The 25725-nt window shown below is 38.3% G+C and overlaps 1 pseudogene; it reads right to left on the minus strand.

Moving 5' to 3' along the window:
• Positions 1-567: 567 nt before the first annotated feature.
• LOC139740722 (acetyl-coenzyme A synthetase 2-like, mitochondrial) lies at positions 568-22233 on the minus strand (annotated as a pseudogene).
• Between the last annotated feature and the right edge of the window lie 3492 nt (positions 22234-25725).

A 25725-nucleotide genomic window follows, 5' to 3' on the forward strand; every position in this document is an offset into this window, starting at 1 on the left:
TCTATCACTTCCGGTTCTGGAGAAGAAGATTTTTTAAGATTCCTTAATTTTTTTTAATTTTTATTTATCTATTTTTTTTTGGGGGGGGGGAGGGGGTGGGCCCCCTGCCCCCCCCCCCCCCCCTCCCAGGTGGGGCATGGTGCCAATTTAAACAAATTGAGATCTTCTCTCCCTAGGGATGCTACCTGCCAAGTTTGGTGACAATTGGTCGTGGGGTTCTCAAGAAGATGAAAATGTAAAAAGTTTACACACGAGACACGACGCACGACGCACGACAGACAACGCACGACACACGATGGACTCCGGATGAAGAACGATCACAATAGCTCACTTGACAGGTTGGCTAAAAATGTATGCTCATCTTAAAGTCATGTCAGATTTCAATCCAAACAAGTATTACAAGAGTAAACAGTGACATACGTGTACAGTAATATTATAATGGCACATAATTACAGCTACATAGACAAAAATAGCACAGTATGACACAATAGGAGAGGGGGGACCCAATGGTATCCGTCACTAAGTTAACCAAAAAGTGTATATAGAGGGCTCTGTCACCAGGCTTACCTCTTCCATGGGATGTCCCTCTCAGACATGGGAACTGGGTTGCCTGTCCGCTTGGAGACAAATACCCGCTTGACCTTTGGACACATGGCCACAGCTTGTCTACCGTCTTCTTGAGGTTGATGACCTTTCCTCCTCTGATGGCCTGGTCTGTTGTGAGGATGGTTTCAGCTCCAGCTTTAGAAAACACAGAGAGACAAATCATTTGTAGCTTTCCCATCATGGTTTGCACTTCAAGTTTAAAGGGATGGTATAGCATTGGTGGAGATGAGGATTGGGCTTTAATTTTTTGCGAGATATCACGAAACCACTTATGAAATAGTACAGAGCCTGCCATTCTAGCTGGAATTCAAAGTTTATTTGATGAAAATCAGTTTTGGAATGGCTAAGACATCTAAAAAACAAAGTAAAATAAAGTGATCGTATCAAAAGGTGGGTCACACCTTTTATATTTTAAGGATCGCTCTGTTTTTTATATCCCAGCCATTTCAAAACCAGTCTTTATCAAATAAACACTGAATTCCTCTTGGAATTACATGCTCTTTCACATTTCATACGAGGTTTCTCATTATCCCCCCCCCCCCAAAAAAAAAAAAAAAAGTTAGAAACCTGAGATTGTAGGTCTCAACCAAAACTATACCATCCCTTTAAGTTAAGTTAAAGTTATCTCCATGCTTCACGCCAGGAAAAATCTTATGTTAGCTAACCTCTGTCACAGGCTTTCTCGCTGTCAGTACACTTTTATGGTAATGTAGTCAAATTCTATGCATGCTTTGTTCACAAATGTTGCCCTAACAAACACAAAGCATGGCAGAGACTTGCCCCACCTAGCAATGACTAAGTGGACTTCCACCTTAGAAACTTAATTGGAGGGAGCTAGTGAATGAAATGCTTCATTACCTGGATATAGGAAAAGAAACATCCATGAAGCAAACAGGGGGGTGTTTCATCAATTTAGTCAGCACTGACAAGTTCAATTTCAGTAAAATCCTTGGCTTTGATTGGCTGAGAAGCTTTGGTCACTGACTGTTACCATGGTGATTGTCAGAGACTGACAACTTGTCAGCGCCGACAACTTTGATGAAACGGTCCCCAGGAGGTTGTCGAGTGAGACCCAAGTCAGGCTATCTGTGAGAGGCAACCCCAGCTGGAGGACCTTTACAGACCCGTCCAGGTTTCTGACCTTTTTACGCCTTTGAATTACTGCAATTTTGCTGCAAATCAGAGTGGGTCCTCCCTTGTAGCTACAGACCATACAGTTCATGAATCAAACAAAGATGAATTACTTGAAAATGCTGGTGAAAAGCAAGGGAGAAAGATTCATTTGGTTCACAGTAGTTTGAGACAGTGGACATTTGTGCATAATTAGGATAAAAACAGAGGACAATAGAATGCATTATTTCTAAATATTTCTGTGCTAACTTTTCCTATCAATTTTCATCAAAAACTGAGGTAGTTAATACTTTTAGTATAGTGTAATGTCAGTTTGGTAAATCAGTGAGGATATATTCAAATATTGTTACTCAGTCAGAAAGCATCAGTTTATTTCTTACCATCAATGATTCTGCTTGCCAGTGCTTCTGAACTGAAGCCAGCAAAAACCACACTGCAAAACAAGAACCAAGAATGATACTTTATACAAATGATGCACAGGATAGAGTGCGTTAGTGGAGGCGGCACTACATTGTAAATACCCGAGAGTGAGCTGCATCTCCACTAACGCCACAAAATAATCCTGTGCATCATTTGTTTTATAAAATGGGTCGAAAACTAACAGCATTTTTCACGTACCTTTGTGGGTCAGTACCAGTCAGCTACATGTAGCACTCGCTCGAGAGAGTCGAGTCAAGCACGTCGCACCCGGAAATCCCGCACATGTGTAAGTACTGTACGTATAAGAGTACTGTATACGTACGCCACATAATATGTTATGCACACAAGAAAGACCGGCCGGCAGCCGGCCCGAACTAGAAGTTGTTTACAGGATTGACAGCGCGTATAGTAGCGCGCGACGCACTTGTAACAACTGATTGAGTGCGCACTGGTACTGCAGTGCAATGGTACTAAAGTAATCAAAGCCCACGTGACTCATTTCAGCGCTTCCTATTGGCTACGTTCTTGAACCCATTTTATAATAGATATTATTCACTTGTTGCTGCATAAATGAAAAAAAAATGAACATATATGGCAGCATTTCATATCCTCAAATTTGAATTTACATGTATTGTATTAAAGTTTGCCTAGTCTGTCAACCTAGACAAGAAAATTTTCATTTGTATATGTTCAATATCACTCTGATTTAAAACAAGCACAAGTGAGTCAAATGGCAATTCTTTCACAGAAGTTTTTCCATATCTTCATTTTCACATTACATACTTCTTTTCAGTACATGTCTATTCTAATGTCACCATTTTTTTTTTTATTACTAGTATCATTTCTTTTTTAGTTCTCTTCTCCTCTGTCTTCTGCTCTCTTGAATCCCTCTCTTTCTCTTCTTTTCTGTAAAAATCCCCACAGAAACAAACTCTACTTCTCTTAAAACTTACTTTTGACAAAGGGGCCACAGAGTGATTTTTAGTTTGGGAGAAGGGGAAGTGCTCATGGTTGGGTCACAGGGCAATTCTCCCACACTCCCTCTTGTCTTCCCACCCCGCCCCCATGTGTTATAATCTTATTTTATTTGTATTCTATTTCTTCTTTCTTTCTTTCTTTCTTTTTTTTTTTTTTGGGGGGGGGGGGGGGAGCGAGGCAGTTTGTCTATTTTTCTTTTCATTCTGTCTTTATTTGCTTTTCATGGAGCCAAGGGGGGGGGGGGGGGGGGGGGAGAGGGTTCAGCCCCTTCTAGTCCACATCCTGTGTGAAGTATGTCATTAAAACATTCATCTCAGTATCCCGTCAACAACACCCAAAAAAAGAGCTTTGATTCCCAAGATGAGTGAGTCAACTGCTTCATGCTGCTTGCCAAAACATCTGTGACACACTTACACTGGCCAATAGACATGAGGAAAAGAGGTTGTGCTTCTATTCTGAGATGAAAACATTTGCAAAGATTCAGGTTTGATTCATCAAATCAGTCATCTTCTCATCAAAAGATCCGAACATTTGTGGCATTATTCCGAAGGTTCGTTATTCCGGAGATTCGTTAATCCGAAAATGAAATTGGGAATAACGAACCTTCGGAATAACAAGCTGTAACCATACCATTCGATCAATAGGATTTGAAATTTCCAACTAACTACCAGTAACGTCTGCAAAGTCATCAGCTCAACTCTTAATATCCTTGTCTGCATTGATAATAATAATTCACAGCATTTATATAGCGCATTATCACATGAAATGTCTCTAAGCGCTACTGGGGGAAAATAGAAAAGGAAGAAGAAGAAAGAACAGAAGAAGAAGGTCCAGTTTCAGAGACAGTAAAGCATTGATGGCTTTGGTCCACATTTTGGAAGGCAAATACGATTTGATGCTATCTTCATGATTCATTTGTTACTTACACGACATACAGAAGCTAAATTTGTTATCCCTTGAAGATCACATTCAGATGACAAACACATAATTCAAAATGACAAGGAATGATATCTATCCTGAATCATAAGACTTAATGAGAACTCAACAAAATATCTTTCCCTATTACTGATACTTATCAGTGCCTGTGCTTTTGTTTTGCTACAGGATTGTTACATGGAATTGATTTGGGCTGGATGGTTAAATTGGCAATTGAGTTTTTGCATTTGTTTTTTCATCATGCCTAGAAAAGGATAGTATGGTAGGTACTTGTGAACAGCCCCAATTCTTGCACAGGCCTGCATGGCAGCGACTGCTATTGGTGAGACGGGCATGTAGATAGCGACCGGGTCCCCCCGCTTCACGCCTTGACGTCGTAGAGCATTGGCCAATTGGTTTGTCATCTCATACAGCTGCCTGCAGACAAACAAACAAACAAACAAGCAAAGGGATTAGTTTTGCAGCCAACAATTGTGCCACAAAGAATACCATTCCCTCAACAAGAGACCCAGGGTTTTGCGCTCACCCAAGTATCGTAAGTTCACCTTTCACGCAGTCACTAATCTACATTACACACAGCTCTACTAAAATTTGACCAGGCATTCTCAAGTAGAAGACGAAAATGTACAATTAGGGCCCAAATTTGGACCCCCTTCCCCCCCCCCCCCCCCAACTCATAGTATCAATTTTAGCTCTATGACTTCTGGTTCTACAGAAGAAGACTAAAGATTCCTTAATTTTGCCACCCAGGGGGATCCTGGGTGGGGCGTGGTGCCCATTTTAACAAACTGAGATCCTAACCCCATAGGGATGCTACATGCCAAGTTTGGTGAAAGTCGACGTTGGGGTTTTCAAGAAGATGATGAAAATGTACAATTTAGGTCCCAATTTGGACCTCCCCACCCCTCCCCCTGCCCCAAGGGGGCACCCCCGGATCTGCTATGAACAAACTTGAAACTACAGTCATTAATGTACTAACTCATAGTATGAATTAACTTAGCTCTATCACTTCTGATTCTAGAGAAGATTTTCAAAGATTCCTAAATTTTGGGAGGTTTGGGTTTGGAGGGCTCCAGGGTGGTGGGGCACAGTGCCAATTTGAACAAATTGAGATCCTATATCCCTAGGGATGCTACCTACCAAGTTTGGTGAATATTGTTCATGGGGTTATCACGAAGAAAATTAAAATGTATAATTAAGTCCCCACTAGGACCCTACCCCACCCCCCTCTCCTGGGTCCCAAAGGGGGCACCCCTGATTCCGCCATGAACAAACTTGAAACTACAGTCATCAATGTACTACAGTAACTCCTAGTATTAACTTAGCTCTATCACTACTGGTTCTAGAGAAGAAGACTTTTAAAGATTCCTTTTTTTTGGGGGGGGGGGGATGGGCCCCCTGGGGGCCCCCTGGGAGGGACATTAGGACCATTTTAACAAATTGAGATCCTAGTCCTCTAGGAATGCTACCCCGGTACCTGCCAAGTTTGGTGAACATCCATCATGAGGTTTCCAAGATGAAAATGTACAATTTAGGCCCCCATTTGGACCTTCCCGCCAACCCCCTCCCCCCCCCCCACCCCAAGGGGGGCACCCCTGGCTCCGCCATGAACAAACTTGGAACTGCAGTCATTAATGTACTAACTCATAGTATTAACTTAGCTCTACCACCTCTGGTTGTACAGAAGAAGATTTTTAAAGTTTCCTTAATTTGGGGGGGGGGGGCCTCCTGGGGGCCCCCTGGGTGGGGCATGGTGCCCATTTTAACAAATTCAGATTCTAAACCCCTAGGGATGCTACCTGCCAAGTTTGGTGAAAATTGGTCTTGGGGTTGTCAAGAAGAAGATGAAAATATTGAAAAGTTTACGCACGATGCACGACGGGCGAAGAACGATTGCAATAGCTCACTGAGCTAAAAATGGCTCTACATCCTATGGTACAAAAGTTGATGAAATATATCAGTCAAGATATGGATGTGGATGTTAAAGTCTTCCACTTTTACTAAAAGTGTATCAATTTCCAAATGATAACATAACCAAGGTTTAGCTTCAAGTTGACTTCAGGATTCGTCATGCTGAAAATTTAACTTGAGTCTGCAGCATAGCTTTTTTTCCTGTTATCTTGACAAAAGCAATGATTTTACCAGGTATTCCCATGCATCATGATGTTTCACAAAGCAATAAAAAGCACACAAATCTGCAAAAGATCCATAAAAAAAAAAATAATTTGCAATCTATTATCACGCACACACACCAAAAAAAAACTGTGATAACAAATTGTGACAAGAATATCATCTTCTGCACCTCCACAAAATACTACATCACTTCTCTGATTGAAAAAAAAACAACAACAAAAATAATGACATAGTTCTGTTGATATGATAAAATATCTATAACTTTGTCATTATTTCGCTTCACAGCAACGAAAAAAAAAATGATGCCAATTAGTCAATAATGTCTAGACATTGACTTTGACTATCAGGTCTACTGTAAGATGAGCTAGCAACTGAAAGGAACATGACAACATTCATGTGGTGGCAATAAATGTTATCAAACAAACTTTGATATCATAATAGATTTATCAGTCTAGACTGATTAGTGGTCCAAATAAACATAGCCAAAGATCATCATACAGATAATTGTTTAACAGGTTTCAAAGACCAAAATAGATCTCAATCCAAGAGGAATTACAAGATGTCAATGTCTGATATCATGTTTAGGGTTAGTAGCCTGACAGGTAATAGTGGTTACTGCTCGTCTCACTGTAATTTTCCTTTGACAACAAGCACTCAACTATTCTTTTACTTTCACAGGACTCTTGGCCATTTGTAACATGAATTTGTTCCTGGGGACAAAAAATTGTGATAATTGTTCTGGCAACAAACAAAGTGCAAAGATAATGGACACAATGTGTTCATGCACATGAACACTAAATAAAACTAGGAGACAGAGATGACATGTACTGAACAGAATTAAAAATAAAAGCATGGATAATATTTGTCCATCTTAATGATTTAGTGATGTGTTTATCAAAAAAAGTAGGATGACATTTGATTCGAACCTGATAGTTGATGCAACTAAGGCATATCATACCATGCAAAGGTTGCAGAACTACTGTTTTGTTTTTGTTTTTTAAATGTGGGAAGGCACCCCCAATACCGCAGCCTTCTGCCGTGAAATTCTGTAATAAACTTTGGTAATCCTGCAATCTGTGCTTAACCAGAGGGGGTCATGGAAGAAGAATTTACAGTGGAGATAAGGAAGGAAGGTGGAGATGGTGGGGGAGGGGAGGGGTTAAGCATGAGAAAGATGATGCAGAAAGATGGTCTACTCACTGGTAGGTGATTCTCTCCTCCTGGCCCGGTTCATCTTTCTCCCAGATGAGGGCTACACGATTTGGGTCCGAGGCTCGATGTCTGTCAATGCAGTTTACTGGAGAAAAAAAAAGACGCAAATATTGCATTTAGCCTTCTTACACAGAATCCTGAAGAAATGGATGTTATCAGAAGAACAGCATCCATCAGCATACAGCAATTCCATTTTTTTTTAACTTAAAACACTTTGTCTGCTTGTTTAATTGTCATGCTTTTTCTCTACAATCAGAGATGCATATTTAAAGCCCATTTATGCTCTTTCTTATACCTCACCACAACTGACAATATAATTACCTTGAACTTGGAGATTATATAAAAATTTGATAATGGTGTATTCAACACTTTTCCATATCAAATGAAGTAACATTCACGAAGAAGTATGCCCACTCTTTCACAAAAAGAAAATAACAAATTTGACCAAAAAACAAACAAACACCCAAAGCAGAAATAGAAAAATAGACCACACACACACACACACACACACACACACACACATACACACACACAAATCAAATAAAAACGAATTCTTTTGTTTCAAAATCCTGTGTACAGATATCAGTATCAACAAACTGCCTATAATCAAAGGCTCACATCTCCATATTTCACAATATTGTAGCAAACGATTTGATTGTGACACAAATCTACTTTTCACTTCCAATTTAATCTCGTACAAGTATTCTGATAAAGTCAAATACAATGTTTTATAGCTGTGATTTTAAATAAAAAAAGCTGCTTTGAGTGTCATTTACACTGGTAAAAGCTCAAAAGAATCCATATTTCCCCAGTTAAAACGAGTAAAACGCCGCAAGGTTACAACTAATATGGTACCGGTATCCATTCAACAACAAAAAAAAACTGACTGTTTAGGTGCCTGAAAATTCTAATAATTGCCCTAATTTATCAAAAATATGAATGCCATTAGTGTCATATATTCTTGAACAAGAAATACACACAAATCCCTTATTTTCTGTTTACATAATTAGGCATATATAAACCTAGGATTATATGATTACGTGCTTTGATCTTTGAAGAAATATGTAATGCATACTTTTTTACTTTTCTTTTCATAAAATCAATTCAACTTTATTCTTGGGTAGATAACTTTAATGATTAAGGAGTTCCTGTGGATCAAATATCCCTCTCTTCAAATCTGACATTCTGTCTTCACACTGCGAGAAAATAAACTGTCATAGTCTAATGCAGATCTAAAAATGAGGCTAGAAACTCATACAGTCAGCTAAACATGTGATGGCTGAATTCTCACCAACAAAGCTAGCCCAGCATAAGACCGGACAGAGAAATTATTTACTCTGTACTTCTTCTACTCTTCAATTTGCATAAATGACAATGAAGTCTTTTGTGGTATACATAACCTAACAAAGCACAGGGTGACCCACCCACATAATAAAGATAAGTGTAAAGAGACAAGAAAGCACAAGAAAAAAAGAACAGAAAAGGAGGAAACCTGGGTTAAAAGAATAAAAAGGGGGGCTTTGGACGTCTGTATTTACGTCAAGCATACCTGTGACAATGAATTGCACTGATTGAATGAAGGGCGTGTCTGGAGACTAGTGGTTGAAAAGTTTATTTGATGTACGGCAGTTGGGAATAAAAGCAATCAGCAAAGTTTGCATAAATCATTTTAAAAGGAAACATTTACTCCAACACACCTTAACAACATGAAACAAATAAAGAGTGTTATTTATGTTATGCAGACTTCTACGTAGCAATGTTTGTTATCCATCTGCATGATAATTAGACAAATTGCTATGTAATCCTTCGTTTCGTTCACCCCCTTCCATTGGAACCTCCTGCAAAAATTGTTTGGTATTAAATTCTGATGCCAACTTGATCATTACCACAAGATTTACAGAAGGGAAAAAAAAATCATCCAGTTTGGCTTTCATTTCTATTTTGCCACACAAGAATGCACCAAGGCAAATAACCACACACACAGGCACACAGTCACAAATATCTGTACACAGATATTGACAGAAAGACAGTCCTGAATGTTTGTTTTTCTCCTCGCTCTCTCGCTCTCTCTCTCTTTCTTTCTCCATTTTCCTTCTCTTCACCAGTCTTTTATCTGTCCAGTAAATTTCAGTTTCTCCTGTTCGGTGTATCAAGGATAGTGTGCATTGTGAATGTGCTCAGATACTTCAGCTGAATAAGTGAGATGCATCAACTATTTTGCCCTGTTTATCAGCAGGGACAATCATGAGGATTCCTTACTCCTTTAAAGTTAAAAATCTGTCCATGAATGTGTCGCCCTTTCAAGATTTAAAAGACAACCAGAGAAGTGCATGATGAAACCAGATGTCCCAGAATGCACACAAAATGGTAAGTGGGATGATATTTACTCTATACAGTTCATTCTATGACCGGCACGCTAAGAGGCATGCTCTGTCACTTCTTGATCAAATACAACAGCATAGTGTTTATCCTGATTTTCAAACTTGATGTAGGTTTATGCATCGGTGTATGTCTTACAGAGCCATCTTCTAAATACTCCTTGCATCTTTAACACTCTGATTACTACTGTAAAAGTGGATATTTTCGCGCGACTAATTTTTCGCCCTTGGCCGGGTCAGAAGAGTTTCGTGTGTTTTTAATTCCGCGGAATCAAGACATCACGCACAGGAACGTATGGCAGGCAAAAATATTTGCGTGCTTTTATTTTTGCGCTAGTTTCTGGTTGCGCGAAACGCGCGAAAATTTCAACACCGCAAAAATTTCCACTTTTACAGTATTTGTAATTCATCTGATAATAATGCAATGGTAATTTGATGAGTCACATTTTAAAGGGTTACACTGCCATCAAATAATGATCCATGGCATTCTAATGCTTACATAGGATATATACAAAGGTGTATGTCATTCAACGCACACTTAGGGTACATATTATGGCATTCTAGCACTTGCATCTAAGGTATAAATAGCATTCTAATGCTTGCATAGGATATACACGGCATTTTAATGCTGGCACAGGGTACATGTATATCCTATATACATTGTAAGGCATTCTAATGCTGGCATAGGGTATACACCGGGTACTAGGCTTGACATTAGCGGTGGCCTGGGGCCACCAAAAATTAATGTTGGGCCACCAAACCTCCCCCCCCCCAAAAAAAAAGCTATCTTTTGGTGGCCCGATCAGGCAGCTCATTTTCAATATCAATGTCTATATTTCCTTTTATTTTGAGCTATCCCTTTTCTCTTTCAGGCCATCAAAATGTCAAATTCAATGATTTTGGTGGCCCGTATGGGCCACCTGAGAAAAAAGTTAGTGCCGAGCCCTGGAATATATATTTATGGCATTTCTCTCGCAATGCAATACTATATGCAGAAATATGCAGTGTAGAGTTTTAACATAATGTGAAGATCATCAATCTTGAGAGATTTGACAACAAATAGATTCAAGCAATGGGAATAGATATGATCAAAGTTGTTCTTCAAACCAATTTTCAAAACCAGGGAAAATAACTCTTCCAGTTTATTTAAATCTACTGATCTCACAGGGGGTACAGAACTTTTAGTATTTCACAGGTTTGTTATTCTGAAGGTTCATTATCCCGGAGGTTTATTAATCTGAAAATGACATGAGGTTCATTATTCCGAATACCCTTCACAAGTATGCCCCTTTTTTCATGCATACATTGTATGTTTTCACAGACTCAAGGCGATCACAGGCATCTTTAAAATTTGCATTTTGCAGTAACTAATTTAGAACAAATTGCAGCTAGTAAGAATAAAACTGAAAGAAACAGGAAAAACATAATTACCAAATGCAGGGAACACAAACATTCGTAACTTTAAGAACATCATTCATCGTAAGCTAATCTCTTTATCCCATGTTTGCATCCCATGTCATGTATAAAGCCATCATTTTACTCAGAATCACCCTGGAAATCAATGGACCTGTTTTAATGGTATTAGAAAGTTTTCCCCCCTGCAAAGTTCACATGTAAATACCATGGGCAATGTAAAACTAACAGACAAAATATATCATTGTCACACTATCCATTGCATACGGATAGCTTATTTCGGCTGCAACACCCAGACAAGGATCTGTTACTAGGTTCTCATGCTAAAATATATTACTTGAAAATAGTCAGGAACTGAATTTCCAGCCACTAACAAGCTTTCCTTTTCAAACCCTGGACCAACAATACAACAGAAATTGAATGCATTATGTAAGAGGATAGTAACAAAAGGGTGATTAAAAAGGCAAAATGAACCCTTTATGTAAGGAACAATTATCATGGCAAGAGTGCAGTCAAACAAATGAAACAAATCAAGTAAGTCTGTAGGAGACAGGTCAGCATATTTATAAAGTTTTGCTCTTTTGCACATAAAAAGACATGCAATGTGCATCTGAAAGCAGCCATTGAGGTCAAAGACTTTATACCAGTTTCATGCTGTACATGTGAAACACTCCACAGCATGATTTTTTTTTTCAAGTGTCTCCCAAGATTAAAATATCAAGAAAATTAAATCATATGATGTTCTGGGTAGACATTAGATTTTGTTTGGAAAAGAAAACAGTAATTTAACTAGAAATGTCGCTACAGCGACTGGTTATACCCCCGTCAAACAACATTTCATAAGCTTTGGTCAAAACAACATTTGATAAGCTTTGGTCAAAAAACTGAGGAAGTAGTTAAATCCGCAAGATCTTTCCTTGATCTTCTGCCATTAATATGCCGTTACCATGGCAACGTACTTTCGGGTACTGTCGAAAAATGCGTCTTGCACATCTACAACCAAAGGCACACGTCTGTACCAAGTTTCATGGAAATTGGGCAAAAACTGAGGAAGTAGTTTGCAACACAAAATTTTCCATCATTTTGGCTCATAATATGTGAGCTGTTACCATGGCAACATACTTTTTGTCACTGTCAAGAAATGTGTCATGCTGACCTATATCCTAAGACAAACATTCAATATGAATTCCATGAGAATTGGAAGAACACTGATGAAGCAGTTTTGCCATAAAGCATTTTGCCCTATATTTTACCAATAACATGCCGTTACCATGGCAACGCACTTTTGGGTACTGTCAAAAAATACGTCTTGCACATCTACAACCCAAGGCACACATCTGTGCCACGTTTTATGGGAATCGGTTGAAAACTGAGGAAGTAGTTCGCGACGCAAGATTTGTACCCATTTTTGCCCATAATATGCCGTTACCATGGCAACGTACTTTTGGGTACAGTCAAAAAATACGTCTTGCACATCTACAACCCAAGGCACACATCTGTGCCAAGTTTTATGGGAATCGGTTGAAAACTGAGGAAGTAGTTCACGACGCAAGATTTGCAACGGACCGACCGCCCGACCAACCGCCCGACCGCCCGCCCGACCGCCCGCCCGACCGCCCGACCGACCGCCCGACCGACCGCCCGTCCGCTGATTCCTATATACCCCCTTCAAACTTCGTTTGGCGGGGGTATAATAAAATCACTACGGTATCACCAATTAGAATTGAAATTACTGGTTATAGAATTAACAATCCCCCAAATTTAATACAACAAAAGATCATTGAAATTAGCCCAGTAAAGGAAATCAACAGGGTAAAAATTTCCCTTTGAACTGACATCAATATCCCTCACTAGTTTCTCATTATATCTTTACTACTACACAGAAGCCACCAGGGACATTCTGCTATTTTTACCTTCCACAGAAGAGGAATCTGATCTCTTAAAGCTGAGGAAAATATGTTTCCATTTTTTAGTCTGTGAACCAACACAAGAGAGAAAAAATTACAATATCTACCAAACAATATTAGATTCAATACAAGTTACACAGGCTATCTTGACATTATACTTTAGCTCTGGCTCCCCCAGTTGATAATGTTGACTAATGTCATACCTTGGAGAAATCTTCATCTCTGCTTATCTTTTCGGTAAGTGCCCTTAAAATGACTGAAAGAGAACTCCCTTTGCACTAGATAAGCACATTGTAATTTGAAGTGATCAAAGTTTGCGCCCTCTCAAATAGGAATAAAATTGATAAACACCCCATAAAACACACACTACGGTACCATGACTGAACTACTACATTTCATTTCACATGACGTATCATGACCTACACCATGCTGTTGAACTCTGTAATTCCATTCAGACCGTATCTGAGCTGGGCGGAGCTTCAGGGATCAGGGTGGTAGTTCATTACTCGGCAGAGACGTCGCGACAGATAACAGTGTTTAAGGAGAGTTTACCATAATAGCCAGAAAGTTGCTGGGTGTGTAAAATCAATGCACTTAGAGCAACAGATTGGCCAATGATAGTATTGGCAAAAAGGGGTTGTAAAAAGTTTTTAAAAAGATATAGTAGAAATATCACTTTTGGTTATTGAAAGAATATTTCATTAATTTGTAACTGAAAAAACTTGAGATTTCCTACAACCGTACATACCAAAAAAACACTCTGACACGGTGAGAAAAGAGAAAAGTCTCAAGAAAGATATTATATTAATGATCTATTGCATTGCTGATTCCAAATGAATTACCATTCCAATTTACTTCCAAGCTACATTGTGGAATCAATAGTCATATCCATTTGACCCCAATGGAGAATTGAAGTTATTTCTGTGAATTGGATATGGTCAGTTGAGAATGAGAGGGGCGTTAAGTTGGGTTGATGAGTATTGGTTTTGCGGCAACTTCAACGCCGTTATTATTCTCACCCAATGATATTTAAACTTGTAAGTAGGTCCTATTTGTTAACATGTCATTAACCAAAATCTACAAATCTAGAGTACTCTCTAAAAAAAATTGAGTAAAAATATTCACTCTTAAAAGAGTGAATACAAAAAAGAGTGAATTTCGAGTGAAATTGGAGTGAATTTTGAGTGAAATTGTTCACTTTCACTCATTTTGGAGTGACGTCAGGGATCACTCCAAAATCTTCGAGTGATCCCTGACGTCACTCCAAAATGAGTGAAAATGAGCATTTTCACTCAAAATTCAGTCCAATTTCACTCAAAATTCACTCTTTTTTGTATTCACTCTTTTTAGAGCGAAAATTTTCACTCAATTTTTTTTTAGAGAGTACAGCTGTATATCCAGCAAATTTTTAAATTTCTGACACATAATGTGATACAGATTTTCACATTTTTCATGCTGCAGGCATGATACTTTCCTACCCATGTTAAGCATGAAGTTTTTAGCCCATGGAGAAGACCATAAATAATGGAGCTGACATGAACACGTTGCTACTCTAACTCAGACTTTGTGAGATGTTATGTCTACTGACGAAATGGCCAGACACTGATACCAGATTTTAACCAGTCTGGTGCTACTGCTGGAAATGAAGACTACCCATAATGCCTTGGGGGGTAAATCGGAGACGAAAGCAAAGACCTGCAGGGGGTTAGCAGGAGAAATGATCTGTTCTCACGGTTCCTGCACTTGAGCTACACAGCCAGGGTTACATGAAGTATGTTCCCCGCTCACAGCTTCCGCAGGTACAAAAGGTCAATGGGTTGCACACATGGCATGTATCATCTCAGATCACACTCATTCCATGTCTATCTTTACGAGTATCTTTTGTTTGTTTTCTTTCACATATCTCTCTAGCAATATCTGCCTTATCATCTCCTAATGTGCAGTATCTTATTTGTTCATTATCACTCCACTTCATATAATGCACTTCAACCCACCTGCTTTAAATCATGTATGACTAACTTAATAGTTTGTAGTTACAGCACATCACATATTAAAGCATTTGTGAATGTGAATACATTGAGGCTTTATTTATCTCTGCATACTTTCATGTTGTATGCAGGTAGACATCCTTTCCCAACCCATCTCAGTTTCTCAAACCTTTGTCCATCACTTTGATTTTCTACTACTCCTGCAAGCAGGAACTTTAAAGGACAAGTCCACCTTCATATACATAAGGATTGAGAGAATGCAGCAATATAAGTAGAACACATCAGTGAAAGTTTGAGGAAAATTGGACAATCCGTTCAAAAGTTATGAATTTTTTAAGTGTCTGTGCAGACACTGCTGGATGGAAGACTACTACAGTGTATGATGTCACATGTGTACAACGATATAAGGAAAATATACAGAGAATTTCACTAAACTTTACTTTTTTGATACAGTGCACATTTCTTTGACTTATTACTGATGTATGTTAAGGGTAATATTATTCCCCCTGCCTCCTGAAAGACAGAAGTCGAGTGTTCTTTTGTTATGCAAGAAAAATGAAAATATGTTGATTTTTCTTTATTCTTTCTTTATGTCATTGTACTCATGTGACATCACAAGCTACACTGTATATTAGTGTTTTCATGCAGCCGTGACTGAGCAGAAACTTCAAAAATTCATAACTTTTGACAGGATTGTCCGATTTTCCTCAAACTCTCACTATTATTGCTGCATTCACTCAACCCACATGCCTATGAAGGTGAACTTGTCCTTTAACATGGCCTACTGCACACCAATGTATGCTCTTAGGCTGACACAATTATCATCCAAGTTGTACTGACTTTTTCTTTGGGTTTACTAAATGAAAAATGAAGATGCCACTTCACAGAGAAAAACAAAGTGATTTCTCATACAAGCACTGCGACTTAGCACTTCATAAAGCAGTAAAAATGAATAAAAAATTCAGTGAAAGTTTAACAGATATCAAGAAAGATTGACTGACCCTCAGGGCCTCTGACCATTACCATCATGTCAAATAATAACTTTATCCCACAAACACCAAAATAATACCCCAATAGTCATTTCATTGGGAGAAAATGTAAAATTTGTTATTCCTCATTGTTCAGTCCACAATTGCTTCTTATTCTCGTTATTTCACAAAGAAACATTTTCTCAGAGCCTCTATCGATGCAAATGGTAGGCAGGACATCAGATTATCACACAAATTACCAAGACAGTTTCTATAAAGACTAGGTTTTATGGTTATTTTATGAGCATGAACAGATGAGAAATATACAAGGCAATAGGTGTAAAATTCATGTCAAAAGGTTAGCTACTATATCATACTGAACAACTCATAAAATGAGTCAAATTTTATACCCTCGGTACTAAACTTTAACGATCATAAAATGTAACTTATAAATTGTCAAACATGTTGATTTTCACTGACTCACCAGCAGCAATTTTAGTCAAACAATCTCTTGGGTTTAACTTTCATTTCATATTTTGCGAACTATGTTTATAACATACAAAAATCTCCAATAGCACTGTGAGAATTACAAAATATATCAATGCTAAAATGCAGGAGAATTGTGGGCACTTTTCATGAGTTGTGTTTGAATTGTATGAAATCCATCATCAAGTCTGAACTCACATGAAATGTGTGTGTAACTACAAATGACATGACACAATATTTGAGGTACTAAAAATAACATAACAAGAAATGGTCTGGTGTGCACTGTAATAGCTGACTGGTAACAATGCAGAATCTACCTGGCCCGGGAGATGTTCAAACTGCATGCCTGAGGTAGCATAATGGAGCAATTAACCGAAATGATTACAGCTGCCCAGACGCAATAGAATATGTGTCAATAGACACACAAGTGTAAGTTACAGTTGTACCGGGTAGCACAGAGTACCGGTACACTTCACTGGTATAATGCAAATCTAATGGCTTCCCGAGCTCTTCACTTTGTTTTATTGATGGTAAGTCTGTTTGTTTCTGTTTGTTGTTTTGTTTTGTTTATATTCCCGTCAATACCCTCTCAAGCATCAATGTTTCCTAGAGCTACAAGGACAGTTTTAGAAGGCTTTGACATACCTACAACTTGTGAAATGTTTCTGAGTTGAACATTTTGTTGACACATTTCATGACTTCTGTTCTGTTTCTTTGTTTTATTAATTTATAATAGCGGAAAATGAGCAAAAAAAATGGGATTACAAATGGAATCACATTTTCTTTGCTCATTTTTCTTCTTTTTTTCAGAAGGCTTTGACATATAACTTGTGACATTATATCTGAGTTGAACATTTTGTGGACAGATTTCATGACTGCTGTTCTGTTTCATTGTTGTATTATTTTTATTAGCGGAAAAATGAGCAAAGAAAATGGGATTCCATTTCCAATAAATTATATTCATTTCTGGTCAGTTTTCTTCTTTTTGCATTTTTAACTACTGTAAAACAAGAAATTAAAATGCAAGCGAAAGCTTTTGTCTACACTACATGCATTGAATGCCAGTAGCAATTTGCAAAAATTTCATGCCACGAAAAAGGCTGTTGGCTCCAATTTGCAAAAATTTCATGCCGCGAATATATCATGTTTTACAGTATTCTTATTAGTGGTGGTATGACAATCAAGACTTTTTCTTCTGCAAGACATCTGCAGAGACTCCAACTCTCCCATTTTTGACGGGAGATCTCCGAAAACCGAAAACCCATTTTTGCAAAGTCTCCCGTTCTCCCGCTTGAGATTTAATTTCTCCCGCCCTGGCTCTTTGTCTCCCATTGGAAAGGATTTCTTACTTATTTCTATTGTATGTTGAAAAAATAAGCCTTAGATAGCACCAGAGAGTATCTAGAACCCTGGGAATTTCGCGCTTCGCATACATCAACTTTGAGTCTCCCGTTTGCTAGGGGTTTCAGGCAGGAGAATCTCCAGATCAGAAGGTGCTTTGGGTTGGAGTCTCTGCATCTGTGCCTCTTTATTTTCATCAAAAGTAAACAAAAATCTTCTGAGTGGTAAATATACCTCTGTCTTAAACAGATGAGGTCCTAAAGTCTGTTTTAAGTGAAACTGTAGTGGCTTTTCAGAATTGCACTGTTCATAATAACAAAGTAGAATGCACTGGTAGTAAACGACTTTTTTTTTCAAGAGGAAGTCAAATTTTAGCAGTTCTTTCATATTTCTTTTTCATATTCAGAACAGAAACCAACAAAAGAAAAGTAGCAAGGTTTTCCAACCACATTAAGAAGTAAATATTGTTGAGAAAAAAAAAGTTTGTAATGACTACAGATTGTTGTGGTGCAATCTATATCTTTGAACCCAAGTGTATTTAGCTGTATCGTCATAAATCTTTTCCACATTTGGCCCAAAATCTGATCAGTCAGTTGCTATGAAATACTAAAGTGTATACAAGCCTTGATTAAATTAAGCCAAATCCTCTGTGAGTCCATTGCATAAAATGAAACATAAGAAACTTATTTTGACCATACACTCCTAATCAGTATCCAATTATGCTCCAAATATTACAAAGTACAGATCATACTCAGAGTGCACTCATGTTAACTTGTACAGGAAACATCCACGTTATATGGGTGAATAACCCTTCGTAAAAAAAAAACAACAACAGACGCACACACACACACACACACAGAAAAAACAAAACAAAACAAAAACAAAAACATTTTAATTTTATCAACACTACTATCCCCTCTACAATGTACCCTGGTATAAATTATGACCTGCTCAAACAAAGAATTTTAAATTCAGAACAGTTGAGTTCATTCATATCACTTTACAAAAGGATACCAGCATTTGGGTGTTGTATTAGAGCATAATAAATTCTTGAGGTAATATGAACAATGTATTCATTCTGGTGTTGACTATTATAGTGGAAAGAACACACAATGATATAGACTGAACGATAATGATGAAAGAGCCTGGGCAGAGTGCTAGAAACCTATTTGTCCACTTGTTCAGATCAACTAAAACTTAAAGGGAACCCAAACCCAAAGAGGAAAGGGAATTCCACAAAAATTCATTTTTCATGAAAATTACACATTCCATTGACTTGATACTGACATATGTTAAGGGTAACAATTATTCCCCAGCTGCTTTCTGAAAGCGGTTAGTCAAGTGCTCTTTCATTATACTACATAATGAATTTTTGTGGAATTCTCTTTATATTTTCTTTATATTGTGGTCCACACATTCATCATAACCGCAAATAGTCTCCTTATCCAGCTTTTCCAACACCAAAACTTTAAAAATTCATAACTTTTGCATTGATTGTCCGATTTTCCTCAAACTTTCACTGATGTGTTCTAATGTTGCTGCTTTCAATCAATCCACATTCAGAGACTCCAACTCTCCTGCTCTCGACGGGAGATCTCCCGCCGAAAGCCCATTTTTGCAAAATCTCCCGTTCTCCCACTTGAGATTTAATTTCTCCCGCCCTGGCTCTGTGTCTCCCGTTGGAAAGGATTTCTTACTTATTGCCATTGGATGTTGAAAAATAAGCCTTAGATAGCACGAGAGAGCAAGGAACTTCGCGCTTCGCACACATCAACTTGGAGTACGTCTCCCGTTTGCTAGGGGTTTCAGGCGGGAGAATCTCCAGATCAGAAGGTGCTTGGGGTTGGAGTCTCTGCACATTGCACTTTGGGTTTGGGTGCCCTTTAAAGTTGGGCAAGCAAATGAATAAGCACTTGCCTGTTAAGAATATGGACCCCATGCCCAAGCATCCATTCAGGCAAAATGGAGAAATATTGTTGTAGTGTCCTGCAGGGTCTCATAAAGACCTACATTGCTTCAACGGTTACATTATGAATGGAAAAAACAGATTAAAGGAAAGTTCATCAGACAGTGAGTGCATCCACTCTCTACTCTTCCTCTCCTCCAAACTCTAGATTTCAAAACAACACACAGTCATCCATAGATGGTGTGGTAATGGTATGGTACTTTCCACTGTCCTGTTTCTGTCAGCACAAAGACATTGTATCTACTCTTCTGATACCAGCAATTATTACCTCTGCCAAGGGAGGAGGTTATGTTTTCGTTACCGTTGGGTTGTTCGTTAGTTAGTTCATTCGTTTGTCCATGTGTAAATGACTCAAAAAGTGGTCAATGGATTGAGACGAAACTTGCAGAAAAGGTTGAGAATGACACAAGTAACAAACGATTAACTTTTGGTAGTGATCTGACAATTTTTGGGGAATTTATGAAGGATTTTTGATATTTTGGCAGGTAGGGTCAATGAACTTGGGAGTTTAGGCTGCGCGTATTTGAGGTTTGCATGCACGCACTAAAGTGCATGCCCCACTTTCTGCTAGGGCGAGGCGCGCCGCGCAGCTGAGGGTTTATGACGTAACAAAGGCTTCTATATTGGGAAATTTTTCAGCATGTAGACCTATGAATGGAAATCACTGATCTCTATGGAAGAGCCCAAAGAGCCTTTCCCCAGTGGTGGAGAGGAGAAAAAAAAAATCTCTTTGGGAAACTGAAGAGCAAGATCATCGGTGGAAAGTAACTGCTTGGCGGAGGTCTGCGCTCTCAGAGTGCTTTTCTAGTTGTAATTTCATTAAGTTCATCATTTTACTGAGCACATACTTGATAGAATAATATGAGGTACTGTATGCCAAAATGCATCCAGTATGCATTTTAACAATTGCTCCTGTCTTATTTTCTCCTAAGACTTAGGGTTAGGGTTAGGGTTGTGATAGACTTTTAGGTTATAAAGTTTGATGCGACGATTAGGATTAGGGCTAGCGTTATGATTGTGGGTAAGTATTTTGTTTGGCTTAGCGTGCAGATATTGCACTGAAGCAATTGTTGCATGGATGAGCAAACGTCACGGAACCTTGAAAATGTGACTGATTTCAAGTTGACTTGATGTGATTCTTGCTCTGCCCAAATCTGGCATTGAATGCAATTTTTGGCCTACAAGTGAATAATATGCCAATTCAATCACTATTCATCTATTTTCAAGCTTCCTTAATTCTCCCATCTCCTTTGTGCCACATTTAGTCTTTTATACTGGGCAGTGCTTAAGTACTAAGTACAATCCTAAGTACAATCATAATGTGAGCTTGCTTTCTTTTCGAATGTTTAATATGAGGCAGGATAATGATAATAATATGTCACTAAGTTGCTTCCACACAATGTATAACAACCACAAATTACAGAAAACTGGAGATGACTGTCTGATAGGATGGCCTGATGTCTCAGATAATTTAGTTTGCGGCCGGTCCCGAGCATTTCGCTATAACGGGAGTGCACTGTACTGCATGTATATCAGCACATACGACATATACTTCAGCAATAAGAAGACTGAAAATGATATAGGTCCTACATGTAACAAGAATATCACATGTGGGTGATATTTGCTCACACATACACTGTGGTATTAAAATGCTTTAATCATAGAATGTTGCCCAGGCCATATCTGAGGAGAAGAATGCCAAGGCAACCTCAGAATTTGTGACCACGTTCAAAACATGTTATTTACAGTTTTTAAACCATAAACTTACCTGGTAGCCATATTGCCATCTACATCTGTTTACAAAAACTGCTTATAATATAAAACATCAAAATAATGACATGTCTTGGATGTGTTAATAGATCTACCTGATACATTTATTTGGCCTCCAAGGAACCAGGCAATTTTGCCATCTGGAAGGTTGCAGTCCATCACATCATCAAACTCTTTGAACCACTGCAATCTAGATCTTGCCAGCTTTCCCCAGAATTTTTCCGGTTCATTGACTGAAAACTGGTAAAGTTCTTGGTGACTGCCGAAAACGAAGCCATCCCTTTCGAAATCATCGAGTTCGGGAATTACAGTAGAAGAAACCTGACTTGCACGTCTTGATTCAGAAGTGGTACGGAGCGCTCGTGCTCCACTACCCGCCACTGCGGGGCTGGACTGCAGCCATTTTGGTGTCAAGCTGCTGAGTGGACCAATCACACCTGTCAACGAACAAGAAGCTCCTCCCCAGCGATTTGCTGCTAATATACCTATTCGAAGAATATGTGCCATCTCCAGAAACGCACAAAATTTAGATGTTTAAATGGCAATGACAGAAAAGGACAGTCAAGACTGAAATTGGTCTCGTGGTCGAACCCCAGATCGTTCACATCTGCTACATGAAAGTGCGAATAATATTTCGACGATTACGTCCTTGAAACACACACATGCACACGCGCTGTATAAATAGGAAAACACTGACGTGTAAATTTTTTCATGCACACAGTAGGCCTACCCCAAATAACACACTACGCGGCTTGTAGGACTCGCGAGTTAGCCTAAATGACAAGCTGTTTCCAGCATATTGTTCTACTTTTTTAGCCAAAGACTGAAACCCTTTCACTTTAATTCCTTAGAATTGATGAGTAAGTACATGCAGAATTATATGATTATATAATTAGCATATAAATTGGCCGAATGTGATTGTAATATTGTGACGAAGAAATGTTGAGCCTGAAAAACAAATGGTAACAAATTCCGGCCGCGCCATTTACTTGGCCGTGATTTACGGGGACGCCCCTAAAACGCCTCCTTCACTCCCATCAATACTGTACCTCTCGCATCCAGGGTATGCTAGGCCCGCGTATGCCCCATTTCCGGGAGCAGTATCATGAGAGATGGGGAGATGGAGGGAGAGAGAAGCGGAATTCACTGAGTACAGTAGTTTGCTAATTTTGGAATACATCTTGCGAGGCACTTCATGACTAAAAACAGAAGAACAGTGAATCACGAGTGTGTTGAAGTCGTTATAGTAGGCTCCCTACAGTGTGTATGAATAGACTGAGGACGATGACAGATATAAAGAGGATTGTGAAATATAATTTTCATAGATTACTCTTTTTTTGTATTAGGAATAAGATATCAATGCAAATGTACAGACTTACGAATAATTGAATAAATCAGTTTGACAAAGGAGATGAATTCCATTTAAAGTCCAATCGTCCCCGGTCGTACAGCAAGCTAATGTTGACTTTACAATGGAACAAAACGTGTTTCCCTGATAGCTTATGAAATAAAATGATTAACAAAACATTTATAATCTATAGTCTCACTTTATGTTGAGCAAGAGAATTAGTGAAGAAGAAGAGGATAACTTAAACAGATTAGAATTAGATGCCATCTTTCATCTTTTCTGGTACAGCACATCTCACGATACTGAAACGTGTACTTTTGCAGATTGGGGAATTTTATAGATTTCGGTAGAGTTAATTTCTCAATTTGCCTTAAAAAGTAACCAATTGTTTTATAAGAGGATTTATCTCGTATACTCAGTATATATTAAGTATAGGTACCATATCCAGTGGCGGATCCAGAGGGGGCGCACCGGGCGCGTACCCCCTCTTTATTTTTTATTTTTTGTTAAAACAAAGGAAATAAAACCAAAAAGAAAAATTAATGAAACCCGAAAGTAGCATCAGAAATATTCTTTGCGCCCCCCTTACAAGATACCTGGATCCGTCCCTGATATCATGAAAAAAAAAATTTGTATTATTATCATAGAATGAACATGCCTTGAAATTCGATATTCTAGAGTTTCCCAATTTATGCTTTCATGAATTTCACTTTTAGATTTGTGCAGATGACTCTACTTTAAAGTACAAGTTTGTGCTATATTTAAGAGTTTCTTACACAATGCTTTTGTGGGTTTTGGCTGCTGAGTGCCTGATCATATCATCATAATCTAAATGTTGTAACATTGCAGAATTATTATACAATATTTTTACATGTCATTTGATTCACTGACAAATTTGATCCTCTCACTCTTATAGAAAATCTATCATCTTACTGACCTTTTTACACAATTCATCAATATAAAGGCTTCATTTCAATTCTGAATCAATGGTAGTATGGGTCTACATGCACCTATTTAAAACTTTAAGCTTGCGATTTACGATTGGCTTTTACTCTTGGGTTCAGTGTACCACTTATGAATCACATAAGTTTTGTATACCAATTAAAACGGAAACTGTTTTTGAGCTGTTTACTTATGGCAATTCATCAATGTGTCATAATAAATTACAGTATATCTTCTGTGTAGAGAACGCTCTGCTGCGCATAGAGAAAACATGTCATGGTCAAGCGATATAATTATTTTATAAGTCAATCATCCGTTAGAATTTGTCCAGTGTTATTTCCAAAATTCCGGATTAATACTAAGTAATAATGTTATTGTCAAGGACAAACAGTTAACGCTGAGTGATTTTTATCATTAAGTTTCGATCCGAATGGTAGGAGAGGAATAGGTTTATGATAATCGCAATCGGATTTAAGACCCTTTTTTAATAATGATGTAATCTTGGTTATTTTACATCTCTTTGGCACCCGCTCCTCGAATATCGATCTATCAACCACGTACGTTATATACCTTTGGCTAACACAAATCGACATAACTTCAAAACGTCCAAACTTACACCATCAATGCCTAACGATTTACTGTTTCCAGGGGAAACAGAAATCTTTTAATGCATCTGCTTCTTTTACTGGAGATAATTCAAATTAATTTTCATTCTTACACATAATCATTTAGTTGGGTATTTTGCGATTCGTTTTCTTAAAAAGGAATTGAGTTGGCAACATCTGATAAGTGATTTTTAGATTAGAAGCCTATATTTTCTTCGTTTATGCAGTGATATGAACCCCTTCTGAAAACTTAGCATGCATGAACAATTTTCTTCATCAGGATGTCCCAAGATTGTTTACGACTTCACTTGACAGCTGCGCTATTTTGTAACGTAATACTTCCTTTTTGCTTTTTTTTTTAAATTTCCACTCTGACCTTATTTCGTAATTTCTTATTATTCTCCCCAGTCTCTGATCTTGTGCAATTTTGTAATCTTTTTCTGTTTATCCCGTTTCATCATTAATTCAGAAATAAACTCGTTAATCCGTGGAGAGTACTTTTTCTTTATCCTGGTAGTTCTGATTAGCATTTATCTACAACCTCCATGACCATTTTTTCCCGGTGAGAGACTGCGTCGTCTATTCTTCTATTCAATTAAAACGTGTGGCAGCATTTCATATTATGGTTATTGTAGGCATGTGAGATGCGAATGACGAATTGCAATAGCTGTGAAAGGAGTGCTCTAGGTTGTCTGAAATATCCATTTATTGACGGTATAAACTGTATTTATATAACGGTATTAAGAGATTCGGTCGTGGTTCCTACGTAGAATATCGATATTATTCAGATTTTACGATCAATGCATTTTAAGTTATAGACCTGTTCGGTCTGGGCGTTGTTGTTTTGTTTTGTTTTGTTTTGTTTTGTTTTGTTTTGTTTTTCTAATGATAGTGCTCATTTTAGCCATAAGGGGGAGGGAGGTCTTCAGTATGCCTATATAGATGATTTATGGGGGCTGTCCCATGGGACCGACATCCACAAGTTATACGGCTTACGAGTTCGACATCGATTGTACGAGTCATACAGCCCATAAACTCGACAGTAAGTAAATGAGGCCATGAGTCCGACATAAGGCAAAAAAGGTCCACGAGTACGACACTATAAGCAAGCAATTAAAGGCCCACGAGTTGCACAATATAAAAGACAAAAAAGAAAGAAAGAAAGGCCCATGAGACCGACTAGGTCACGGGCTGTTT

This window comes from Diadema antillarum, unplaced genomic scaffold (assembly GCF_040938485.1).
Source record: "Diadema antillarum isolate AM-2024a unplaced genomic scaffold, OU_Dant_1.0 seq00000876_RagTag, whole genome shotgun sequence".
Classification (NCBI taxonomy): Eukaryota; Metazoa; Echinodermata; class Echinoidea; order Diadematoida; family Diadematidae; genus Diadema; species Diadema antillarum.